This window comes from Macaca fascicularis, chromosome 13, assembly GCF_037993035.2.
Source record: "Macaca fascicularis isolate 582-1 chromosome 13, T2T-MFA8v1.1".
Taxonomy (NCBI): Eukaryota; Metazoa; Chordata; class Mammalia; order Primates; family Cercopithecidae; genus Macaca; species Macaca fascicularis.
The window spans coordinates 59,360,444-59,386,266 of record NC_088387.1 but is presented as its reverse complement, the minus strand read 5'-3'; the positions used below and the strand labels follow the sequence as shown (position 1 = coordinate 59,386,266).

Below are 25,823 nucleotides of genomic sequence, written 5' to 3'. Positions count from 1 at the left end.
GTTAGTTGATAAGGAAGTATCTTCCAAAAGATCATTTACAACATTGACTTTTTCTTTTTAAACTTAGGAAATCACTGTAAAAGCATATCTTTGTTTTTGCATGATTGATTTTAGTATTTTATAGTGTCAAATGGGTCTCCAGGAATACTGTCTTCACTTACAACCTTAGAGATAATAAAGGTTTAACTTATGGAAACTTATCTTGTTACCAATATTTAGGAATAAATTAGAGCGTAGGTACCCATCATATTAGCCCAGTTTATAAATGAGAAATAGATCACAAAGTAGTAAAACAATTTGCTGACTTCCCCTAAAAAGGCAGATGAGGTCATGTAATGCCAGACTACCAGGCTGAAATGTCATAATGTTTCTCTTTATCTCCCTACCTGAGAAACATGTTTTTCAGACAATGAAGCAAATACCCATATAACATTTGAAGGACTCCAATTTTCATATCATGGCAAGATCAAGTACGTTAGTTGACGGACATATCATACTTGTTATCAACTATTACCAATGTTTAAATACCATTAAAGTCTGACAGATAAAGACAATTTAGAGCAAGGTAAGTATAAGTATACAGTTGAGGCAGGAAAAGTTCCCTTTTCCCCCTCGCTTCTTCAGGGCACTTCTTCAGTGCCCTGTTGCACAAGCCTCTAGGTGAGTATTCAGACAGGCAGGGAGCCCCATGGCAGTGTCTAGGGGTGAATGTTTACGGTTCCTGAAGCCCCAGTGGGCATGTGTTACATGGTGCTCTTTTAGTTTAGCCATCCATAGGCCGCTTGTGTTAGCTCAATTAAACCCCTGCTTTATCACAAGGGCAGAGGGCTTTCTGTGTCGTGGGGTTCTTGCGTTGGTGTACGGGAAGAATCAGATCACACATAGGCTTGGAGAATGACTGCAAGGTTTTATTGAGTGGAAGTAGCTCTCAGCAGATGGGGGAGTCAGAAGGGAGATGGTTTTCCCTTGGAGCTCAGTAGCCTGGGCTCTCCTCAGACTGTCCCAGCCAAACTCCGTGTCATTCTGCCGGGGTGGTCTGTGGCCTGCTGCGGTGGTTGGTGGCCTGCCGGTGTGCTGGTGTCCATCGGTGCATTCCTCTCGTCGTCCAGCTGCCCATGTCTTCTTCTGATGATGCACTGCTCTCGATGTCCAGCTGCCTGGGTGTCTGCCTGCGAGGCTCTGGGGTTTTTATAGGCACAGGTTGGGGACATGACAGGTCAGGGTGATCTTGGGAAATGCAACATTTGGGCAGGAAAACAAAAATGCCTGTCCTCACCTAGGTCCATGGGCACAGGCCCAGGGGTAAAGCCCTAGCCAGGTATCACGCCCTCCTCCCTTCCGTATCATTTAAAGGGACCACACTTCCTTTCCCAGCATTTCCTTTCACATATCACAGTAATGCTTTGGAATTAACCACCTACTCGTCTTGAAAATAAGTAAGTAACCACTTTATTGTTTCAATGGAAGGCAAGTCCCTTCTTCGGACTCAATCTAATCTACCTGGAATCCATCCTTTCCTGCCTTTTCCAGGAAGTCATCAGGAAATCATTATTGTTCCTCACTCTCCCCTACCTTCAACCTCTTTCTCTGTCTACTGGTGTTTATGAGCCTAAATGGTCAGAACAGGCTCAAGCCTCTCCCACTTTTACACACACACAGACACCTCATTCAACCAGCTATCTCTTCATCTTTCTTTTACCTCTTAAAACCAAGCTTCCTAAAAGTGTTTCCCATAGTCACTCACTCTCTTTATATTCTCTTTTCCCACTAAATACTCAACTCACTGTAACCTAGGTTTTGCTACTTCATTCTTTTAGAGTCCTTTTCTCCAAGTCATAAACTACCTTTATTTGCTACATCTGATGGCTACTTCTTTATACTTTCTTTTACTGTTCAGTAACATTTGACACTATCAATCATTCCCTTCCTTCCTTCCTTTCTTTCTCTCTCTTTTTTTTGAGACAGGGGTCTCACTCTGTCACCCAGGCTGGAGTGCGGTGGTACGATGTCAACCTCTGCTTCCCGGGCTCAAGTGATCCTCCCACCTCAGCTCAGCCCCCAAGTAGCTGGGACTACAGGTGCGCACCATCGTGCCTAGCTAATTTTTGTATTTTTAGTAGAGACAGGGTCTCACAATGTTGCCCGGGCTGGTCTAGAACTCCTGGACTCAAGCAATCCGCCTTGACCTCCCAAAACGCTGGGATTACAGGCTTGAGCAACCATTCCCAGCTTCTTTCTCTTTTTTTCTCACTCCTTCTCACCCATCCTCTCTCTTGTCCTTCTTTTTCCCCTTTCTTTCCCTCTTTTTAAGTATCTTTTACTGGCTGAATAACAATTTATTTCTTCTTCTTTTTCTCTCCCTCCCTTACTTTCATCTATCCCCACTTTCTCTCTCCCTTTCTTCTTTTTTCCCCCTTCTTTCTCTCTTTAATTTCAAGTATCATTTACTGGCTGAGTAACAATTTCTTTCTTTTTCAGAAGAAAACCCTAAACATTTATTTACAGGGGATATTGTAAAGGGTCAATAACAGTAAAGTCGCATTGCTTCCCACACATAAAAGAAATGTTGATCATTCTTGGATGCTCCTCCAGAGTTTTCCTGTGAAGTTCCTCACTCCCATCTGAGTTTCTACCCCTGCTAACAAATTTCCTGCCGAACTGGCTGCTACTTCCACTTCTCTTCCCCAGTCTTAGGAAAAGGACATGAATTGCCCAGATTTCAGGGAGAACTTGCATTCAACTCTGAGGAGAAGGAATGCATTGCCACTAGCTTTTAAGTATGCTTGTTAAAAGAACTGTGAAATCAATCTAGACTTATCCTTTGCATTGAAGTTTATGACTGGGCTGAGACTGAAGGGGCCATGAGTGACACTGGAAGATGTTCAGACGTTGGAGGCTTGCAGAGCAAGCTGTGGGGCAGGGAAGGCCACTTGGCAGAAGGGAGGGGATTTGAATGGGGGCTCCTTGGTCAAATTTGGGGCCAGAAGCTGGATGGTTGCGGGTGAAAGGGAGGCTGCCAGTGCAGGGCATGGGCATCTTATTGGGGTGATGCCTCTCCATGCCTCAGGAAATGGGATATCCCAGGTCTGGTTATCTGGAGTTGGTTCCTTCAAGAATGGAGCTGCGGACCTTTGTAGTGAGTGTTACAGCTCTTAAAGATGGCACGGACCCAAAGAGTGAGCAGCAGCAAGATTTATTGTGAAGAGCGAAAGAACAAAGCTCCCACAGCGTGGAAGGGGACCCAAGTGGGTTGCCGCTGCTGGCTGTGGTGGCCAGGTTTTATTCCTTTTTCTGTCCCCGCTCACATCCTGCTGATTGGTCCATTTTACAGAGTGCTGATTGGTCCATTTTATAAACCTCTAGCTAGCCAAAGAGCGCTGATTGGTGCATTTTACAAACCTCTAACTAGCCACAGAGCACTGACTGGTGCGTTTTACAATCCTAGCTACAGAGTGCTGATTGGTGCATTTTACAATCCTCTTGTAAGACAGAAAAGTTCTCCAAGTCCCCACCCCACCCAGAAGTCCAGGTGGCTTCACTTCTCAAGGCGGTCACAGAGACTATCTCCAGTTTCCCAGATCCAGGGTGGGGCTGTAAAGGATAATGGATTCTCGTGGCCCCAAAGGCTGATGGAGCTGGGAGGAAGCCCAGCTGCCTCAGCTGCCCTGGGGTCTCTGCCCAAGACTCCCACTCCCTGGTCTTAGATGTTGCTGCCGTTTCTGCCACCATCAGCCAGTCACATCCCCGGAGTCCACCACAGGATCCAGCCTCCCCACACTGGTGGGGGCTGTGGACGTTTGAGGGACTCCTCAGCTGCAAGATCCGGGAACTGGCTCTGGCTCCAGTGCTGCTCAAGGATAGAGGCCCACCCTGGCTGCTGCTGGGATAGATTTGCCCGCTCTTTCTTGAAACTTCCTCTTCCCTGGCCTTCCACGTTGCCAACTCTCTTTGTTCTTCTACCTCTCTGGTCGTTTCTGTCTCCACTCTTCTTCTGCCTGTGCCAGAAATGTTGTTCCTCGCGGTCCCTCATAGACCCCTTTCTCCTATCACTGGAAAATTTCATCTACTTCTATGTTGTCAGCTCCCATTAGGAAGAAAACATAAGTTTTTGCTTCTACCCCAGATCTCTTCTCCTTAAAGTCTAAGTTGGATCTTTACTTTGAAATCCTACAGACTCTTACTTTAGTTTGGATTCCCCTACCCTCAAGTAGAGCCTAGGACTAGGGCTTACCAGAATGAAGTTTTTCTGGGAAGGTAATTCCAGGAAGCAGGAGTGAGGGAGCAGAAATAGTGAGACACAGAAGGAGGAAAAGCCAGTAAAGGGTACATTGCTGAGCTGATAATCACTGTGGGCATAGACTGGTTATCATCATCCATGTCACTCAGAATTGTTTCTCTGGAGGCCTGAGGGGCTGGGGCATTGTTCACCAATTCCCAGCAGCCACTGGTTGAGGACTGCCCCCAGGAAATGGTAGCTGAGGCACATTTGAGCTATACCTTTGCCAGGCTGAGGGATTTCCCAATTCTGGAGAAAGCTGTGAGGAGAAAAGCAAAAGTGATAGTGTCAGCGCAGGGACATGTTCCCCACAGCTGCACTGACATCAGAGGTGAGCCAACAGGGTAGAAAGCAGGGCACAAAGCGCTTTGCTCTACAACATTCCAAAACGGAACCAGCTCCCTAGCATCTGGTTCTCTTTTTGTCACCCTATCTCAAGGGCTGGCACGTCCCCTCAAACCTTTCAGTGGCCCTCCTTTGCACTTAGAATGGCCAGCTTCTGACTACGGTCTTGTGATAGCTACAGGAGGCAGATAAGGGTAGGGGTTGGTCGGTTGGTGGGGGGAGATGGTCCCCGGAGAATCTCTGACCCGCCCCACAAGCGTTTACATCAGATGCTTTTGTGCAGATAAGGGAACCTGTCCACAGTCTTGTCTGTGCATGCCCTCAACAGACTGGGGACCCACCTGCACACTGAGAGACTGGGGTGGAGCTACATGAAGTTCGTGCCTTGTGCAGTGGGGAGCAGCTTGGCCACCTCAGCTTGTGTGTGGTGGCCTGGTATTCAATCTGTGAGGTGGGAGTCAGCATGCCCCCCTCTTTTTTCACTGAGAGCTTTCTTTTAATGAATTTCCCTCTCCTCACCTTTCAATGTATCTGCATGCCTAATCTTTCCTGGTCGTGTTGGCTAAAACCTGGTTTTAGCTGAAGTAGCAAAAAATACGGCATCACTTCTGCCCCCTGCTCACCTCACCATCCTCATCTCTCAACATTCCCACCCCACTGTCTCCATTCCAGCCTTGCCGATCTTTCAGTTGTGTAGGTATACTATGCTTTCTCTCATATCTAGGCTTTTACACACATTGTCCCTCATCCTGGAACATTCTTTCTCCAGCCCTCTTTTCCCTTAATTCTTATTTGCCACCTGGTTTCATATTAGTTGCTACTTTTTGATGATCGTCCATATCTAGATTAGGTGCCCCTCTGTCTCTTCCTATACCGTCTTATGCTTTCCTGTCAGAACACTTGTGTGATATTATAACAGCCTGTTCACTTGTCTGGAGCCCTCTCTGGACTATGAGCCATGCGAGGAAAAGATCTGTCTGCATCCTGTTCACCATTTCATGCCCAATGTTTACCATAGAGTCCTAGACATAGTTGACCCTCAGTAAATAATTGAATCAATATCTCAAGTGTTAATAGAACATTAATTCTAACTGTGTGGCAGGGTCTCCCAACACATCTCAGAAAACTTAAGCATTCAGCTGCTTCTTGAAGAGCTGTAAAGGCCCTGAGGCTGGCTTGTTCAGGAAATGATAAAGTTTGGTTGCCTAGAACACACAGTACTCAGTAGAACATGGCAAAGATGAGACTGGTCTCTTACTTTATGGCCGGACTGCAAGGGGCCGTGAATGATTTTGGATTTTATGGAGTAGACAAAACCATTGAGGAAGTTTTAAGAAGACAGTACCTAGTCATTTGGGTTGTAGAAAGATAACTCAGCTGGGTGTGGTGGCTCATACCTGTAATCCGAGCACTTTGGGAGGCCAAGGCAGGCAGATCACTTGAGCTCAGGAGTTCAAGACCAGCCTGGGCAATAGGGCAAAACCTTGTCTCTACAAAAAATTAAAAAAAAAAATTAGCTGGGCGTGGTGGCGCATGCCTGTAGTCCCAGCTGCTTGGTGGGCTAAGGTGGGAGGATTGCTTGAGCCCAAGAGGTCGAGGCTGCAGTGACCTGAGATTGTGCCACTGCACTCCAGCCTGGGTGACAAAGTGAGACCCTGTCTCAAAAAAAAAAAAAAAAAAAAAAAAAAAAGAAAAAGAAAAAAAAGACAAGGCAACAGGTTAATGGCCATAGAAAAACAGAGGTAAGAAATTCAATTAGGTTACAATTATAGTAAACAACAAGATCTGGAAAGCAGTCGCAGTGGGATGTCACTAACAGCTGGTGAATATAGTTCAGTTTTAAATAAAAGTGAGTTTAAAGCGCCTGGGTAATGAGAAAAGTTGAGAAAGAAACTGAAAATTTGAGTCTGCAGCTAAGGATTGGAGGTGGTGGTAGGCTGAATAATGGCCCCCAAACATACCCAGATTCTAATCCCTGGGACCTGTGGATGTTACCATACATGGCAAAAGAAACTTTACACATGTGATTAAATTAGGGATTTTCTTTTCTTCTTCTTTTTTTTTGGAATGGGAGTGCAGTGGTGCAACACAGCTCACTGCAGCCTCAACTTCCTGAGCTCAAGCAATCCTCCCACCTAGGCCTCCCAAAGTGCTGGCATTACAGGGATGAGCACCATACCCAGCCAAGTAAGGCATCTTGAGATAAGGAGATGATCCTGGAGATCCAGGTAGACCCTAAATATAATCTTGAGCATTCTCATAAAAGGGAGACAGAGGAAGATTTGACTACAGAAGAGGGAGTAGTAGATGTAACAATGGAAGCAAGAGGTTGACATGATGTGAGGAAGGAATCACAATCCAAGGAATGCAATAATCTCACAGAAGATAGAAGAGGCAGAGAAGGGATTGTCTTCTAGAGCCTCCAGGAGAAACCAGCCCTGCTGATATATTGACTTTAGCCTGTTGGAACTGACTTTAGACTTGTGGCCTTTAGAACTATAAGATAGTACATGGTATTTTTTAACCACCAGATTTGTGATAAAGTTGTTTCAGTAGCCATAAGAAACATACAGAGGTATAGGTGAGGGACTAATTGATAAGGAGCACCAATGTAGTGGGAATGGGTAAAGGGAGAGGGCCTGTAGAATGAGAAGAGGGGAGGACTAAGGAAGAAACCCTTGAAATAGACTTTTAACCCTCAGGCAGTGGCAGAGGGACTTCAATTTCTGGCAGTATGACAGACTACATACCTTGAATGATAGCTCACTGAAAACAACTACAAATAATTGACAAAGGGTTTTTTAATCTTTTGAAGTGCATGTTTATGCTGGCAGAAGTAAGAAGTACTCAGAGGTCAAGTATTAGATGCAAGTGGAAACCCAGGAGAGGTTTCCACTTGGAGAGATTTCTTGGGTTTCCACTTGCATCTAATACTTGACCTCTGAGTATTCCTTACTTCTGAGTATAAGCAGAAACCTGGAGAGGTTTTTGCCTTGAGAGTATCTGCTGAATTCACTTGAGTGAATAAGTGAATACAGCGGTCAAGGTGTACAGAGTGAGTCTAATTGTAGACCCTTCCACCTCTGCTTAGAGATGGGTCCACAAAAAACTACACCGTTTGTGTAAGGATGAGCTATAAATTAACTTACTGCCTTTCCCGCAGCCCCAGAGTATTGCAGGGAAAATTTCCTGCCTTGAGACGTGATTCTTAATGGAGGCAGAAAAAAACATCTCCCCTGAGAACTCATAACATAACCAGCACTCACACAGTCTTGCAGCTCAAATTCACGCTGTTCTTTAGAGTCCAAAAAATTCAAGTCAAGAATGAAGTTCAAAGTAAACCTTAATTTGTAGTTTCCAGGCAACCGACAGAAACAAATGCAAATCTATTCTGGAAGTACCCTTCTTCAACACAGGCCTCAATGACTTCTCATCAATACATTCTAAAGAAATACAAGCTCATGGTCAAAATCACAAAATACAAAAGGAAGTAATTGCTCTCGTCAGTTTTGTGTTGCTATAACAGAATACCTGAAACTGGGTGATTTAGAAAGAAAAGAGGTTTATTTGGCTTAAATTCTGGTGACTGGAAAGTCCAGGTTTGAACAGCTATATCTGGCAAGGGCCTCAGGCTTCTTCCACTATGGCAGACAGCAGAAGGGGAGGGGATACCTGCAAAGAGATCCCACGGCAAGAGAAGAAGCCAGACTTTAACAACCTGCTGTCTCTGAAAGAATTCATTCTCACAAAAGCAAAAACTCACCCCAGCAGGAGGGCATTAATCTATGAATGAGGAGTCCACCCCCATAATCTATTAATGAGGACCTAACCACCTCCCACTAGGCTCCCCGCTCCCAACACAGGGAATCAAATTTCAACATGAGTTTTGGTAGGGATAAACAAAACCATAGCAATAATGTAGCATGAGCAAAGGCCAGCATAAACAACAAATAACAGAATCAGACTGCAAAGCTTTAGCTATTGAAATGACTAATCGTAGAACATAAAATAAGCCTATTAAATGTATTAAAAGAAATAAGAGAAAAAAATGAAAATATGCATAAAACATGACCAGAAGATTTGAAGAAGACCCAAAAGAACTACTAGAAGTTTAACAGATAATATTTCAAATTAAAAATACAATAGACAGGTTTAACAGCAGAATAACCACAACTGGAGAATAGATTCAGATGGATAGATCCAAGAAAATTTCCAGAATGTAGCCCTAACAGACAGAAAATATGAACGAGAGGTTTTAACATTAAGACGGTCTTGTGAAAAATATAGAAATTATCTAACTGGAGTTCCAGACAGACAGGAGAGAAGGAGAGGGGCAAAGGTGATAACTGAAGAGGTAGTGGCTGAGGATTTTTTTTTGGAAATGAATAACCACAGATTTTAAAAGCCCAACAATCCCAATAAGGATAAATAAAAGGACATTCACTCTTAGACATAATATAGTTGAACTGCAGAATACCATAAACAAAGAAAAAAAGATTGAAAAGCAGCCAGAGAAAGATAAGACAGATTAGTGTACTTTCAACAGGATAATTAGACTTAACAATTATAGAAGCCAGAAAAAGTTTAAAATTTTCAATGTGTTGAAAGAAAATTACTATCAACCAGAATTTGAATATTATCTTTCAAAAACAATGACAAAATCAGACACCTTCAAACAAGCAAAAATAAGAGTTTGCCATCAATAGACCCTCACTAAAGGAAATTCTAAAGGCTGCTATTTAGGCAGGAAGAAAGGGAACAAGGAAGGTCAGAGATGAATAAAAGAATGAGGAGCAAGGAGAATGCTGAATATGTGCTTAATTGTAAATAAATATTGGCTACAAAGATCAATAATCTCTTTTTAGAAAATAGTATCGTAAGGGGCTAAAAAAACAAGATAGAAATGAAATACGCAGCTGTCAATAGCATGTAACTGGGAGGGCCGGATCAGAATTACAGTGTTTATTGTGTGGTAGGATGGTAAAGATATTGTTTCCATGTTAAAATTTCTAGCGTAACTACCAAGAATGTATAACTTTTTAACTATAAAGGGAAAAAGTGGAAAGAGAAAAATAATACAAAAGTAGATGAGAATAGGGGAAAAAACAAAATATTGAAGGTTCAAGATACATAAAAAGCACAATATAAGATGGCAAAAATAAATCCAAATATATCAATAATTAAGTAAAATAGACTACTCAATTTATAAGCAAAGACTGACAAGTGGTATATATTGTGTTTTAAAGAATGCAGGTATATTCTCTTAAGTCACATTTAAAACATAAGGATTCAAACAAGTTAAGAATAAGAGCGTAAAAAAAAGTTGTATCATGCAGACACTAACCAAGAGGATGTTGGTGTTGCTATATTAGTATCAGACAAAATAACCCTTAAGGCAAAAACCTTCACGAAAGATAAAGAGAACATTTCATAAAGAGTTTCATAAATAAAAAAGGTTCAGGCTGGGCGCGGTGGCTCAAGCCTGTAATCTCCGCACTTTGGGAGGCCGAGGCGGGTGTATCACCTCAGGTCAGGAGCTGAGACCAGCCTGGCCAACGTGGTGAAACCCTGTCTCTACTAAAATTGCAAAAGGTAGCCAGGCATGGTGTTGTGCCACTGTAATCCCAGCTACTCTAGAGGCTGAGGTGGGAGAATTGCTTGAACCCGGGAGGTGGGGGCTTCAGTGAGCAGAGATTCCGCCCCTGCACTCCAGCCTGGGTGACAGAGTGAGACCCCGTCTCAAAAAAAAAATAAAAATAATAAGAAAAAAATAAAAAAATAAGAAAGTTTCGGTCTTCCAAGAGGATGTAAGAATTCTAAGCTGTTAAGTACCTAGATCAAGTTGACCAAATCAGTAAGGAGAAAGATTAGAACAACACAATTAACAAGCTGGCGCTAATTAAGTACAGTACACAGAACACTGCACCTAACAGCTACACAATATAGATTCTTTTCAACCAACATGGAGTATTTTTGAAAACAGACCACATTGCTAGGTTAGAATACAAATCTCAACTATTTAAAACTGGAATCATACAGACCATGGTTTCTGAACATAATGCAATTAAGTTAGAAATCAGTAACAAAAGGATAACTAGGAAAGTCCATATTTGAGAAATTAAGATATCCTCTTCTAAATAACATGTGGGCGAAAGAAGAAATTATAATGGAAATTAGAAAATACAATGTGTGAACATAAAGACACTATAATAAAGATGTATTTAATGTAGATAAAGTAAGATCTAGTGAGAAATTATAGCCTTAAATGCTTTTATTAGAAAAGATGAAAGGCTAACAATAAGAAGTTAGAAAAATAATAATGAAATAAAAATAAATAAAAGAGTAGAAATTAAATAAAGATAGTAGAAATTAATAATATAGAAAATAAAAATACAACAGAAAGGATTCACAAGGCCAAAAATTCTTTCTTCGGAAAGTCTTTTAGAACAAAAGAGAGGTTATAATTACAGTTGATGGACACATTACATGGTTAATTAGGAGGATAATGTACATCAGTGCTGTAAGTTGGAGAACTTAGGAAAATGGATAAGTTCATAAAAAAATAGAATTTACTAAAACTTCCTCAAGAGGAAATAAAAAATAATATTCCAAAACATATTCAAGAAAATGAATTCATTTAAAATTGTCCCACAAAGTAAATACCAAAACCAGATAGTATTGTGTTTTCCTTAAAAATTTTTTTAATTATAGAAATTTTAATATTGCACAAAAGTAGAGAAAATTGTAAAATGAACCTGTCCCCACCATTCAGCTTCAATGATTGTCAGCACTTGCCTTTCCTTTTTATTCAATCTCCACCCTCATTTTAAAAAAATTCCTTGCTTTGAAATAATTTTGATCTTACTGAAAAGTTCAATAAATAGTGCCAGGCATTCACATATATCATTCATCCAGTTTCCCCTATTGTTAACACAATTACATACCCCAGTACAATTAATCATACAGATTTTGATTCTCTCCTGATTGATCCATGGATTTAATGAAGAAGCAAGAATATATTCAATTTTACTTACATGAAGTTAACAAAAAAAGTCTTATTTTATTTTATTTTTTTAATGAGACAAGGTCTCACTATGTTGCCCAGGCTGGTCTCAAACTTGTGGGTTCGGGTGATTCTCTCGCCTCAACCTCCCAATACCTGGAATTATAGGCGTGGCCCACGATGTCCAGCAATGTTTTTTGTTTTTTGTTTTTTTTTAAAAACACAAATATGTGTGGTAAAAACAGAAAATTAAGGAACATTTTTATTTCCTTTTATTCATCTCAGAGATAAATCCGTTTATCTCTGAGTGTGAAGGGCTAGGGGTGGGATCAGGAAGGGGCTTATAGGGAACTTAGAAATGTTTAGTTTCTTAAACTAGGTAGTTGTTGCTATACCCGTCTTGTGCTGACCATTCAGGGCCTCTGCCCTGGGCCCCAGGCTTTGGAGTGCCTCCCTTCGAATGTTCTAAGTCTCTCTCCAGTGCATGAGATCAGCTGGGGAGTGCAGAGCAGTCCTGCACCTGAGCCCAAACCTGATCTCACATGGGTCCCGGTCCTCAGAAGCACTTTTCTGAAAAGTTGGTGAGTAGTCCAGTGACTAGGACCATTGTGGACTGGGCGTGCTATCTGGGCAATGTACCCAATACTCAGACCAGGACTCACGGTCCTGGACCTCCATTTCTCCCCAGGGCACATTTCTCCTCTGAGGCATTCTCCGACTCTCTACCAATCCACCTGTTCACCACCATGAGGGCAACCAGATGCCCAGAGGAGCTTTGAGACTCTCCGCTATGAGACGGTTCCTGGGTTCTGGAGGGTGGTCTGGTGAGCAGATCACTCCCACTGGCCAGTGAGATTTTTCTTTTGCAGGATCGCTGAGCCTCCAGAAAGGTGAAGACACCCTGATTTGGAGTGATTCTCATTAGTGCTGGACTAAAGACAAAGTCAGGTCTTTGGGGTATCCATGTCCACGGGTGTTCCCACTGCAGTGTCACTTCCAGTGCACAGCACGCGAGGGCAGCAGGGATGGCAGTGGGCATCCTGTACCCTATGCACACACACCCCCTCCTCCGTCACTGGCACCCAGGACAATCCGCAGGCTCTGGGCCATCTGTCAGACCATCCCTGGGGGTGGCCTTGCCTGTCTCATTGAGGAATGTAGAGGCCGTTGCTCCTCAATGCCAACGGGCCTTTCCTATCAATAACATCATGGTCTCTTAGGTCTATCTCTTTTTGTTTTGAGACGGAGTTTTTTTGGTTTTGTTTTGTTTTTGAGAGGCCTGTTGCCCGGGCGGGTGTGCAGTGGCACGATCTCGGCTCACTGCAAGTTCTGCCTCCCGGGTTCACGCCATTCTCCTGCCTCAGCCTCCCGAGTAGCTGGGACTACAGGTGCCCGCCAACACTCCCAGCTAATTTTTTCGTATTTTTAGTAGAGACGGGGTTTCACCATGTTCACCAGGATGGTCTTGATCTCCTGACTTCGTGATCCGCCCCCCTCGGCCTCCCAAAGTACTGAGATTACAGGTGTGAGCCACCGCACCCAGCCCGGTCTATCTTAATTAAGTCTTTCGGGACAAGGATCTGACCTTTCTGTGCAAATGGGTCCGATTTTCGGTCTCTGCCCCGGGCCCCTTGACTTATCCTCCCTACTGGTGGTGGGGTTTGGAAGGCAGAGGTGTGGTCAAGATACAAAGAGATCACATTGTAGGAATGCAGGAATCACAGAAAATGAGAGATTAAATTGGAAGATATTTTCTAAGTTTTCGCCATACAATTCCTATCAGTAAATTTAACATGATTGGAAAACAAATTACAGTTCACATTTTCCTGTATAGGCTGGGTAAGAATCTCATTTCTGGTCATCATCAATGAAGCCCAGAACAACCTTTGAGTGTTTGGCAGCCCTGTAGCATGATGTGTGATAGAGAGTCATGAGTAATGATATCATCAGTATTAAATAAGCTATAATCAGGAAACTTCAGAGGTAAGAAGATCTACATTGTTTAAATACAAGCAAGTTTAAAGAGTCATGACACTGTGATGATTAAGAGCAGTGCAACTGTTTTTCTGATGTGAAAGATATGAAATTAACCAGGAACAGTTCTTTCAATAAGGAAGTTGAAGAGATAGTTCCGGAATCTGAGTAAGAATAGTTTCTGAATCTGAGTAAGAAGAGATGGTGCCTGGACTCTAGGAAGAATCTTCATCTGTCCTGATTGAACAATAAACAAAGAATGCCTTTTCTATTAGTTACTTTAAATCTTCATGCATAACTCACCATTCCTCACACTGGCCCATAAATTTTGTAGGGCAGTTTTAAAATCAAATTGTTCATGTAGACAGGGACCTCCCCAAAAAAATATTTACTTGTGGCCCCATACACCCTAGGGGCAGAAGTGGATACTTGGATATTTTTGCATTCTTCGTTCATTACTTATATCTTAGAAATGTTGTTTTGTATCTACTCAATATTTAATAAAAACTTATTTCTAAAATAAGAGACACAAGTAGAGGAAGTGGAGCTAGCAGAGAAGGCACAGAATGAGTAGTTAGAGCGATCAGAAGGGAATTGTGGTACCTAGAGGAATATAATAAATGTTTCTAAATTAATAATGGATTCATGAACCAGGAGAAAGTTGAGAGAAGTTTTGGGCAAGAGATGTGGCCATATTTGTAACTCAGTTTGTCAAAGCATGTCATATTGGTTATGCACGATATGAAATCCAAACTCATTTAGAAAATCCTGCCCCGTTGGGCCCAAAGCATCTAACACCATCTATAATGCCAATCCAAGGTGTTATATTCCAAACTATAATGTTCTATCATCCCTTTTAAAAGTGAATTTCTGTGTAAAATAAAGAGCTTGTTAAAGGTAGGGTAATGAAGAAGTCTGGGGGAGTGTGTTCCATAACATCTCCATCATTTAGGAACTATATACATTTGCATTTACCTGAATGGCTTTTCTTTTGAAATTTTTGTCCTAATTTAAGTGACATCATAAAAACAAACAAAAAAATGATGTCTATATAATATTGCTTCCTTTACTTAGCTATTTCACCTTTGTGGTTGACTGTTAAATTGTCTGCTTATGATATACTTAATGAATAATTCTGATTATTTTCTCTCTTCAGTAGATTATTAACCCTACTCATCTTTTTTTTAAATGCAAAGAATGCTTAAATGAGTTATTTCCTTCATTTACTCCTTGTCATTCGTTCAGGATTTGTTTTTAAGCTTTGCCAAGGGTCGTTTCCACTACAAAGTCCTGGTCTCTCCTATGTGAGGGGACATTCAACACCACGATAATCTTTTTGCTCAATAATCTCCTCCTTCATTACCTTCAATGGCTGTTTCAAACTTGAAGTTCTCTTCCCCATTAAGTCATTCCTTTGTCCCCTTTACTCACAGTAAATCAGTTTTCCTCGTCCTCTTCCCACTACTAATATTACTATTACGCAAACACACACACACACACCCCTTCCTGATAAATCCCCAGTCTTTACCACCATCAAATTATCTTCTCCCTTGCTTTCTGCCCATTTCACTGTAATTAGTGTTCTTCATTCTATTCATGATTAAATACTCCAGTGTGTGTTGATCAAACCCTTCCTATTCAGAAACCTCATGCTCTCAACCATTCTCTCCCTCTTCCTCTCTCTCTCATGTACGCATATGCACACACATACCTCTATAACTTCCTCTTCGCTAACTTTTTCCAACCAGTATATAATGAACTTAAATCTCTCTTAATACTAAACAAATGAACAAACAAATAGCTTTTCCTTAACTCAGTGTCCCTCTTAAAATTAGGCTACCCCTCCTGTTGTGAACTGCATGTCCCAGCAGGCAGCATTTGCAGAATCAACACAGTGAATAAAATCCCCTAGGATTGACGATTACACGCCTGAGCATCTACATGTAGTGGGCCTCCTCAGATTACCCATTTGTCTCCTTCCCGTTATAGTTACTGGGGAAAAAACTTATGCTTGTTTCTTTTCTTTTTTTTTTTTTTTCCCACTCATTCCTTAGCTGACTACAACTGGTGTCTACACCACTAGCTTGATGTAATGTCTGGGGCTAAGGTCAACAGTTTCTTATTGCCAAGTCTGAATATTTGTCTGCCTTTATCTTACCCAACTGTTATTTGAAGTTACAGACAAAACAGTTCTCAAAACTCCTCCTTTAACTTCTGTCTTCTTTTGAGATTCCTTCCTCCTACCTCACTGGATAATTCTCTACAGATTCCTTCAAGGACTTTGGTCCTCCAGGCCCTCCTTAGATGTGGTGTTCTCTGAAGTTGCCTTATAGAGTCTCTATCCTCTTCACTTTTTCCAGGTTGTTTAGATGATGTTGCTGAAATACTTGGCATTAGCTATACTGGGATCAAATTTTGAGACAGGGAGTTTTGGGAGTGGGGATGGACAGGAAGTTTGTAAAGTCAAGGGGGCAAGGTATAATATAATCTACCACTGGAAATCCTTTGAATAACCCATGGACACAGAATAGCACTTTCTCCCAATAAGTCTACACAGTGTTTAGAAGAAAGTATTGAACTTCAGCTGAGCACCAGGTTACATGTACTTGACTTAGGTTTAGAACCATGGAATTTTAAGGGGAAAAACAAGCACAGTATCAGCATCATTATTATGATGATGATGATTTTTGGAGACAGAGTCTCATTATGTTGCCCAGGCTGGAGTGCAGTGGCTATTCATGGAGCAATAACAACAGCCTGCAGCCTTGAACTCCTGGGCTCAAGCTGTCCTCCTACCTCAACCTCTTGAGTAGCTGGGACTACAGAACTACTGAGCTTGGCGTGGCACAGCATCTTTAAGCACAAGACCAACACCCAGGATAGGGAGATGTTCAGCCCAGAGAATCTGAAACCTGCCTCTCTTCTCATGTTTGTTTGGGGACAGACACTGAGAGAAATAGTGGAAAAAAATCATCACATCATTTTAACTATTGATTTTCTTTTGCCCTATTTTTTTTCTTTGTTTTGACAAAACAAAACAAAACAAAGATGTGTACTTGGATTTGCATAAGCTGAATGTCCACATGCCCTATATTACCTGTATGTAAATAACTCTCCTGTGTCTCCAGTCTGGTCTCCCTTCTGAGACCAGGCCCACATGTTGGAAATCCATTTTCTAGGCTAATCATCCCTTCATATTAACATTCTATAGACTAATCTCATCATTCCCCCCTACCTTTATCCCTTCTCCAGTCCTGCCTGAAAGAATGATACCTTTGTTCAATCACTCAAGCCAAATACCTGAGAATCATCTCTGATCTCCTTTCTGTGAACATCCACATTCCATCATTCTACTCTCTTCAAATTGCTCAAATTCATCTTCTGTACCTCTCCATCCCACTTCTATTGCCTTCACATTCTTGTCATCTGCCATCTCTCCCTAGGATTTTTACAGTGACTTTTAACTGGTCTTCCTGCTTCTGTCTTATTCTTTTTTTTTTTTTTTTTTGTGACAGTCTCAATCTGTCACCCAGGCTGCAGTGCAGCAATGGCACCATCTCAGCTCATGGCAATCTATGCCTCCTGGGTTCAAGTGATTCTCCTGCCTCAGCCTCCCAAGTAGCTGGGATTACAGGTGCACACCACAACACCCGGCTAGTTTTTGTATTTTTAGTGGAGATAGGATTTCACCATGTTGACCAGGCTGGTCTTGAACTCCTGACCTCAAGTGATCCACCCAATTCGACCTTCCAAAGTGCTGGGATTACAGGTGTGAGCCACTGCACCTGGCCTGTCTTATTATTGCTGTATTCCACAGTTAAGAATATGTGTGCAACACTTAGAAATGAGGCCAAGACAGTACAGTAGGTAGGTCCTTTCAATGTGGTGCTGAAGCATTGTTAAATAGATCTACTCAACAACTATTTAATTGTGAATGTATCTCCATTGAAGTTATTACTGTTATTATTACTGAAATTTATAAATTAAGGACTCACACTAGGCAGTTAGTTTTATTACTGTTGTTATTACTGAAATTTATAAATTAAGGACTCACACTAGGCAGTTAGTTACATGTTAACTTGTAGATTTTTGCATGGTAGAGATGCAAAGTTTTTTTCTGATAGAAGAGGTAATCCCAATGTTTTATTTATTTTGTTTATTTTATTTTTATTTCAATAGTTCTGCGAGAACAGGTCGTGTTTGGTTGCATGGAAAAGTTCTTTAATGGTGATTTCTGAGATTTTGGTGCACCCATCACCGAGCAGTGTACATTGTACTCACTGTGTAGTCTTCCCAATGTTTTATTTCTCTAACGTTAGCCACCAGATCTGTCACTAACTTAAAAAAAATTAAAAGCTGACGTTGGGTCCTCTCTTGATGGTGTATATAAACACCCATTCCTTAAGTCTCTTAGAACCAGCTTAACCAAATTACTAGTTTCTGCACTATTTAATTAATTCAATAAAATCTTTGACAATTGTACATTTTTAAAAGTTTTATTCTTAATTGATGAATAATAATTGCATATTTTTATGGGATACAATGTGATGTTTTGATACATGTTTGTACTATGGAATGACCAAATCAGGCTAATGAACATATCCATCACTTCAAATGCTTTTCATTTCTTTGTGATGAGAAATGATAAAATCCACTCTTTTGGCTATTTTGAAAGCTATGATGCATTATTATTAACTATAGTCATCATGCTGTGCAGTAGGTCACCAAAATCCATTCCTCTTGTTTAACAGACTTTATACCCTTTGGCCAAAGGCTCCACTTTTCTCCTCTGCCCTTACCTCCACCATTCTACTCTCTACTTCTTTGGAATTCACCTATTTAAGCTTTTGCATGTAAGAGAGATCATGCAGTACTTTTTTTTTTTTTTTTTTTTCTGTGCTCGGCTTATTTCCCTTAGCATAATGTCCTCTAGGTTCATCCATGTTGTCACAAATGACAGAATTTCCTGCTTTTAAAAGGCTGAGTAGTATTCCATTGTGTATGTATACATTTTTTTTTATCCATTCATCTGTTGTATTATTTTTTTAAAGATGTTCTGGGACTTTCATCTTCTTCACATGTTCTACATAAAATATTAACAATAGATAAACGGTAAAAGCAAAGACTTTTAAGCAAAAATCTTCCAGAACTCATAGTAGTACTCTGGCCACCATAAAGAAAACAGTCAAGTAAACAAAGGATACTGGAGTTTAACAGTGATTTTTAGATTAATGGCACAATTAAAAAACAAAGAACAAATCAACCAGCCAATCTTCTCTTGCTATTGAAAGGAGAATAAAAGTGAATCATGGAACTAGATCTTTTGTGTGAAGCAGCTTAAAAAGAGGGGGTAGGGGGTGCAGAAGAGGAGAACAACTATTGCTAATGCAGTGCTATAATGTGCAAGGTCAAGGATTCTAACACATTTCTAAAAATCTCTAGATATATTACTGAGAACTGTAGTATTAGAAAATAAATGCATAGGCAGGGCGCAATGGCTCACGCCTGTAATCCCAGCACTTTGGGAGGCCAAGGCAGGCGGATCACGAGGTCAGGAGATTGAGACCATCCTGGCTAACACGGTGAAACCCCATCTCTACTAAAAACATAAAACATTAGTCAGGCGGGGTGGCATGTGCCTGTAGTCCCAGCTACTTGGGAGGCTGAGGCAGGAGAATCACTTGTACCTGGGAGGTGGAGGTTGCAGTGAGCTGAGATTGCACCACTGCACTCCAGCCTGGGCAACGGAGTGAGACTCCGTCTAAAAAAAAAAAAAAGAAGAAAGAAAAGAAATGCATAGAAATATAAACTATATGGCATTAAAACATACCCTGCTATATAAACATATAGTATGTCACTTTTATCTCTTTATGCGTATAACTGTATAAAGAAATATCAACAGTTTGACCTTTTGCCTGAAACTCTTAAATACTCATGAAATGCTCAATTTGAACTTAATTATTAGCTGAAGAACCCAGGAGACTCCACTGCTGTCTAGAATCTAGGATCTAGATTCACACCTAGAGGGCCCACCCATTAACCATGCTGTGTGTTCCTGTGTCTCCAGACACAATTAACTGCAACTCGCATAATTAAGTCAATAGGCAAGTTTGAATACTGAGATCTAGCTAGAAAAAGTAGCAGCAAAGACAAACTAAGCTGGAATTCATTAGATAAGCAACAGGAAGACTTTAAAAATACTTCCAGTTCAAGTTGGAATTAAGGTGGCTGTTAAGTTCCACTGACATTCCCAAACTAGTGATGTTTTGCTGTTCTCTGAAAAAAGAATCTATCATAAGCATATTCATTCGAGAAAAATAGCATGTTTAAGTTTTCATAACTATTCCCAAGTTACTTTTTATTTTGTACATTGTTCAAGGGCAGCGTATATATTGGTTAGTATGTATTAATGGCTGGTGCATCTCCAAAATACTTTTTATGAGGGCTGCCAGCTTCTGAACATCTTCACTCTTGATGGTATTATACAGGGAGGAGATCTGTGCTCTCCCAAGGGGAGCATATTGAGTTCAAGAGCTTTTTCAAGAAATCGTTTTTTTTTATAAAGCACCATCTCCTTTGACATTGCCAATATAGAATGGAATATTCATCTTCCTCATAATGGAATATTATAAGGCTTTACTGGACATTCATAGAATCCTTGAGAATTATCAAAAATATCACAAATTATTATTTTAGATTTGATGGAGCTTCTCCATCACTGCTGCAGTGCCATCATTCTTAATCTACACCAGGAACAAGCCATGACGTAGTTGCTGAAATACTGTTGCATGTTGTACAAGAAGTTGTTTCCAACATGTACTTTGTATTCCAGGATGAAGGGCCACTCTCTGAGGGTGACAGTCATTGCAAATGATCACTACTGTCATCCCAAAACAACCAATGTGCTTCTGGGCACCAGCAAAAATCACACCAAACCCGGAAGCATCCACTGCCTGCGACAGAAAGTTTGAGGATATGTGGAAAACCAGTAGTGCTTCCTGAGATCAGATATAAAGTCAAATGCCACTCTGTGCCAGTCATTTGTGCAGTATTACACATAGAAGCTGTAAGGATGAAGTTCCAGGTGTTGAATCTGGAAATTTCATATAACTCCCAAGTTTAGGGTAGCTGATATTCACAATCTCAAACTTCTTGGATGCTTCTGCAGCTTTAGCTGACCAAGCTCCTGCCACCACATAGTCGGCACACCTTCCTGCTTTCAGGCACTTTGGGTTTAAGGGGACAGTACTGAACTGACCAGACCCACCTTCTTGCACAAAAATGACCTTGTACAGTAGTTGTCTGGAATGGCTAACAGTTCCCACACCAGATTCTCTGTGGTATTAATAATTTTAGTGAAATCGAATGACCTGTTGTTCATTTCAAGAACACTAATGCCAATTCCTTTGTGGTCTAATAATTATTGTTCCATCTCTAACAACTCTGAGCTCAGCACCTTGGTGGGCCCAGGGCTGAAGCTGACCACCTGCCTCCGTGGTGTGATGGAGGGTAGGGAATCAGCTGAGGGGGACCTATTGTGTGGGCAGCATGCATCCCCTGACCTGCTGTGGCAGGAGCCTGTTGACCAGTGTCCATTCTCTATTAATATGTGAATCATGTTTTTAAACTCTTTGGAAATTACACTTTGATATCATACTGCTACTAATGAATTGTTTCTAACATACTTATCTGATTATATTATTTCTCTGCTTAAATCCCTTGATGGCTGCCTGTAGCCTTAATAACTGATGCTCATACTCCTTAGTTTGACACTTATGTGTCCTTCATGTCTACTTTTCTAGCCAAATCTCTTCCTATCCCCCCACAAACACTATATTCCAACCACACAGCACGATTAAATAAGCAATGTGTTTGTCTTTTTGTATCTGCTTCCTTCTTTGTCTAGACCTCCTCCTCCATTTCCCACTGCCCTTTCCCTGCTTTCCCTCCTTTCTATCTTATTTATCCTTCAAGATTCAGCCCAGGTGTCATCTCCTCTGGAAGCCTCCCCAGATCACCCTTGCTGGATTAAGGTGTTTCTTTCCTCTGCTCTCCTTGTGCTTACACACATCATACTTTCTCCAATTCTTCATTTACCTGCCTGTTTCTGAGACTAAAAGCTAGAGTATAAGCTCTTGAGCTAGGAACTGAATTGACCATCTCTGAAGTACTTATATCCTGAATTAACTAACTATTACAAAAATGAACTATTTGCCTCACCTGTCTCTGTAAATAATCAATTTATACAGTAAAATTATGTTAAGTGTATTCACTGCCAGCCATGTGCTAAACATAAGCAGAGGTAGATGTAGCCTCTTCCCAATGGCCCTAGCTCCTAAATTTAACCATTATTAGATAGGCTTTTTTCCTTGATGCATTCTTAATGTTATAGTCAATGAAAAAAAATAAAATTTCAATCATGCTGTTGCCTAATAGGGGTTGTTCCATACTTCCCCATCAGATAGTCATTAATATTCTCAGAATTTTAACCGTACTTTAAACTTGGCCTACAGTCGAACAGTATTTATGAACATAAAAGTGTTCCCATTTTCCCCAAGAAATATAAAGAAAATTATCACTTGCTGGATTTAAGTTAAGTCATCCCCTGGTGGATGCCCCTCTGATAATAGCATGTGCCACAGCCTCACTCAATGTATTGTGTGGGCCCTTGACTGTACTTTCTTCTCAACTACTTCCAACTGTGGGTCATCCACTCAACAGACATTTCATTGTGTGATTTCCTATTGACAAATGTCTTTCTTGTGCTTTTTGTAATGCTGTTCTGTTTGGAGCAAGTTTGTTCCCTTTGGCAGAAAACACTATTCATGAGAAAAATTTCCTAATGAAAAAAGTCCTAGACTTTGGTGCTGAGTATCAGCAGCATAAGGAAAAGCACAACTGCGTGAGGATTAGAACTTTATATGTGTAATTGACTTCAGGCTCCAACCAAAGACAGCATCAGGATAAATCCTCTTATGCTTTAACTTGCTCTGAACCACCTCTCAGATGTCCAGGTTCATCGTAAAATGTGTTCCATCTATGCCTGAAGTATCTTGAGGCTCTAAATCTTTGCAAGAGTATTTTATTCTCTCATCCATGTTAGAAAAACATTGTCAGGAAAGCAAACATAGTTACCTGACGGTCTCGTGTCAGACTTTTTGTTTATTTAGGTAAGCACCTCTTCCTACTAGTGGACTCACCTCAGAAGATTTCAAAAACAAAAGTCTCAAGCGATGTGGATATTTCCGCCTGGTTGTAGTGGGATAGACTGGATTAATGATTTTTCACACTAAGCTCTGAGTGTTCCAATGAGTTCCTTGGAAGTCTCTCAGGATCAAGAGGGGTGAGTGGAAGGGGCTCCCCCCTCCAGTTTCAATATGAGCTACTCTATTTTTATCCATTTTATAGAAATTGATCTCTAATCTGAATTTCATTTGAAAAAAGCATGTAAGTTTAAAAAGACAGCAGAACTAGAATACTTTTTTAAAAATTCAGTAGTTAGCTTATATTGCATACAAATAAAGTAGGCATGGGATATTGATACTGCTGTTAGTTCAAAGCAGTAACACATTTAAAAATTCATTTATTCTACAAACATCTATTGAGTTATGATTGCTGCTAAATATGTTCAGTTTGAGATTCTACCCAGTTTGATGGGATAGTGTTTTTCACAAGGTACATGGCTTTTTGCAGATGTCCACCACTCTATAAACCACATAACTGGAAGAGAACCTGGGAATTATCTAGTCTACCCTCTTCCTTTTTAGTCGAAGAAACTAGAGTAGAAAGAAATTAAGTAAGTTGAACAACTATACTTCAGGCACCAAGTGGGCAGCTGAGGTAAATCCACATGCAGCTTGCCCTTTGTGTATAAAAATAATGCATCTTGGAGATGACAGAGGAAACTAAAATATGTTCTGTCTTATTTTATATTACAAGACTAACTCTGTTCATGTCAAGTTGCTAAACCATTAATACATAAAATGAAGAAAAAAATTTACTTTTGTATGTTTGAGAAACATTGTGATAACCAGTCTCTAAATATGAATTCTTTTCTTCCCTGTTTCACTGCACTATGTGCAAAAATTTGTTTCCAAAGAGATCAAGGAAGCATATACACTGATTTATCCTACAGTTGTGAAATTCTGCCTAACCTCAGTCTTGCTCCAAGGTCTTTTCCACTGCAGCAGTCAAGCTCATCTACTATCCCAGTCCTACTAGTGCCAATACCTTGACCTTCCCATGAGATGTTAGGAATCCTTGTGGCTGCTGGGTTAGAACTGGCAATGGAACAGGGAAAGACTGAGCCAGGCAAGACCGTTAAATCCAGCTGTCCCTGGGCCAGGTTCGTGTAAGAAAAGAAATGGCTTTCTGTGGACAGATGCAAAGCTGAGCTGCCAAGAAGTTTGATGGGATGGTAGAGGAGGTAGCTCTCTAAATATTGGAAATCCCAAGCCCATGGAAGGTGATGGCACATAAGCAAAGACCTCACACTTTGGAGCCAATGGACTTGGCTTTAGAATCCCAGCTGCACCTCTTACTGGCAATGAGACTTTGCAAATTTATTTTAACTTCTCTAAGCCCCCAGTTTCCATCTCTGTGAAATATGGTTGTAAAAATACCATGAAATAATGTATGTAAGGAAATTCATTAGCACAGTGCCTGCCTAATAAATTTTAGTTTCTCTTTTCTTCACCTTAAATTCCTTAGTTTCCTCCCATCTCGGGCCCTCTCTCTCTACGTCTCTATGAAACAGCTCTGCTAAAGAAAGATGCAAGCTTTTGCTGATCTACCCTTGAAGAAAAGCTCCTTGGAATTTGGACCTACAGTTTGAAAATCTGGCATGCTACACTAACACTACTGTGACAAGGGAAAAAATTATTTGTGACAGAGAAAAATTACCTGCAATTTACAATACCCAGCTGCCTCCAAAGGAGGTTCTTTGCTGAACAGAGTGGTGGGTATCAGGATGCAAGGTTAACAGAGTTCACCAAATTGTTCTGCATTAGAAAAATCCTGTTTATTCATTTATTGTAGGAGGTAGGCAGCGGGGAGTCAGGGTGAATGGAAAATGAATGAGATCCAGAAGAACCAGGGAAAACGTGGAGCCTATGTGTGGCAAGATTGAAGAGTGGAAAAGTGGCTAAGGGGAACTTTCTGCGGAGACCCAGATGTTAAACAGGAATTTTTATTAAAATGTGCTCTGTGGTGCTCCATATAATCCTTTCATGCCTTTCTCCACAAAACCTACAATAATATCTATATTTCTTATCAATTTATTGAAGGAGTTGAATTTGTTCTTGCTGAGAAGTACAGGAACAAATTGAAGTGTTAAGTCCCCCTTCAAGGTGTTTGTGAGCCCAGGACAGGGCTGCCTATGAGGCTCAGGAACATCTGGGTCACATTACTTAAAAATCAGCAACCTCTCTTCTGGCTGAAATATGCATTATTTTAAAAAAGCAGGAAGAAAGAATAAACACCTAGAAACCATTGTCATGGGGCCCAGGACAACACGACTCAGCCCCGAAGGATAAAGGTAGAGTTTCACCAGCCAAAGGTACACATGTCCAAAAGATTGGCCTTAACTCAGTGACATAGTTTGGATATTTGTCCCTGCCCAAATCTCATGTTGAATTCTAATTCCCAGTGCTGGAGGTGGGGCCTGGTGGGAGGTATTTGGGTCATGGGGGTGGATTCCTCATGACTTGGTACTGTCTTCATGATAGTGAATGGGTTCTCAAGATATCTGGTCATTTAAAAGTGAGCAGCACCCCTCTACTCTTTCTTTTGCTCTTGCTCTGGCCATGTGATATGCCTGCTCCCCCTTCACCTTCCACCATGATTGTAAGCTTCTTGTGGCCTCTCTAGAAGTTGAGTGGATGCCAGCACCGTGCTTCCTGTACAGCCTGTAGAACTGTGAACAATTAAACTTCTTTTCTTTATAAATTGTCCAGTCTCAGGTATTTCTTTATAGCAACGCAAGAACGGCCTAACACACTCAGAACTTCTCTATGTACCTCACAAAATGGTTATAAGGCCTTCAACTCTTAATTTTTCTATTGTAAACACTGTTGATTATTCAGAATATTTACCTGATGCTGCAAAATTTGTGTGAAAAGTCAAAGAATAAAAGTGTTCAATAAATCCCAAGGCAGAGGCTTTCATTTGACTGAGAACTCTTTCCATGGCCAGAAAATCAACAGCAGCAGCTTTCTGAGCTCACCT

General features: G+C 40.9%; 1 long non-coding RNA gene across 1 annotated transcript; it reads right to left on the bottom strand.

The window, feature by feature from the left end:
• Positions 1 to 887: 887 nt before the first annotated feature.
• On the bottom strand, positions 888 to 25,823 carry LOC135966961 (uncharacterized). The gene is made up of 2 exons (XR_010580671.2): positions 25,691 to 25,823; positions 888 to 1,179 (listed from the first exon to the last, which is right to left on the bottom strand). It is a non-coding gene; the product is annotated as an uncharacterized lncRNA (long non-coding RNA).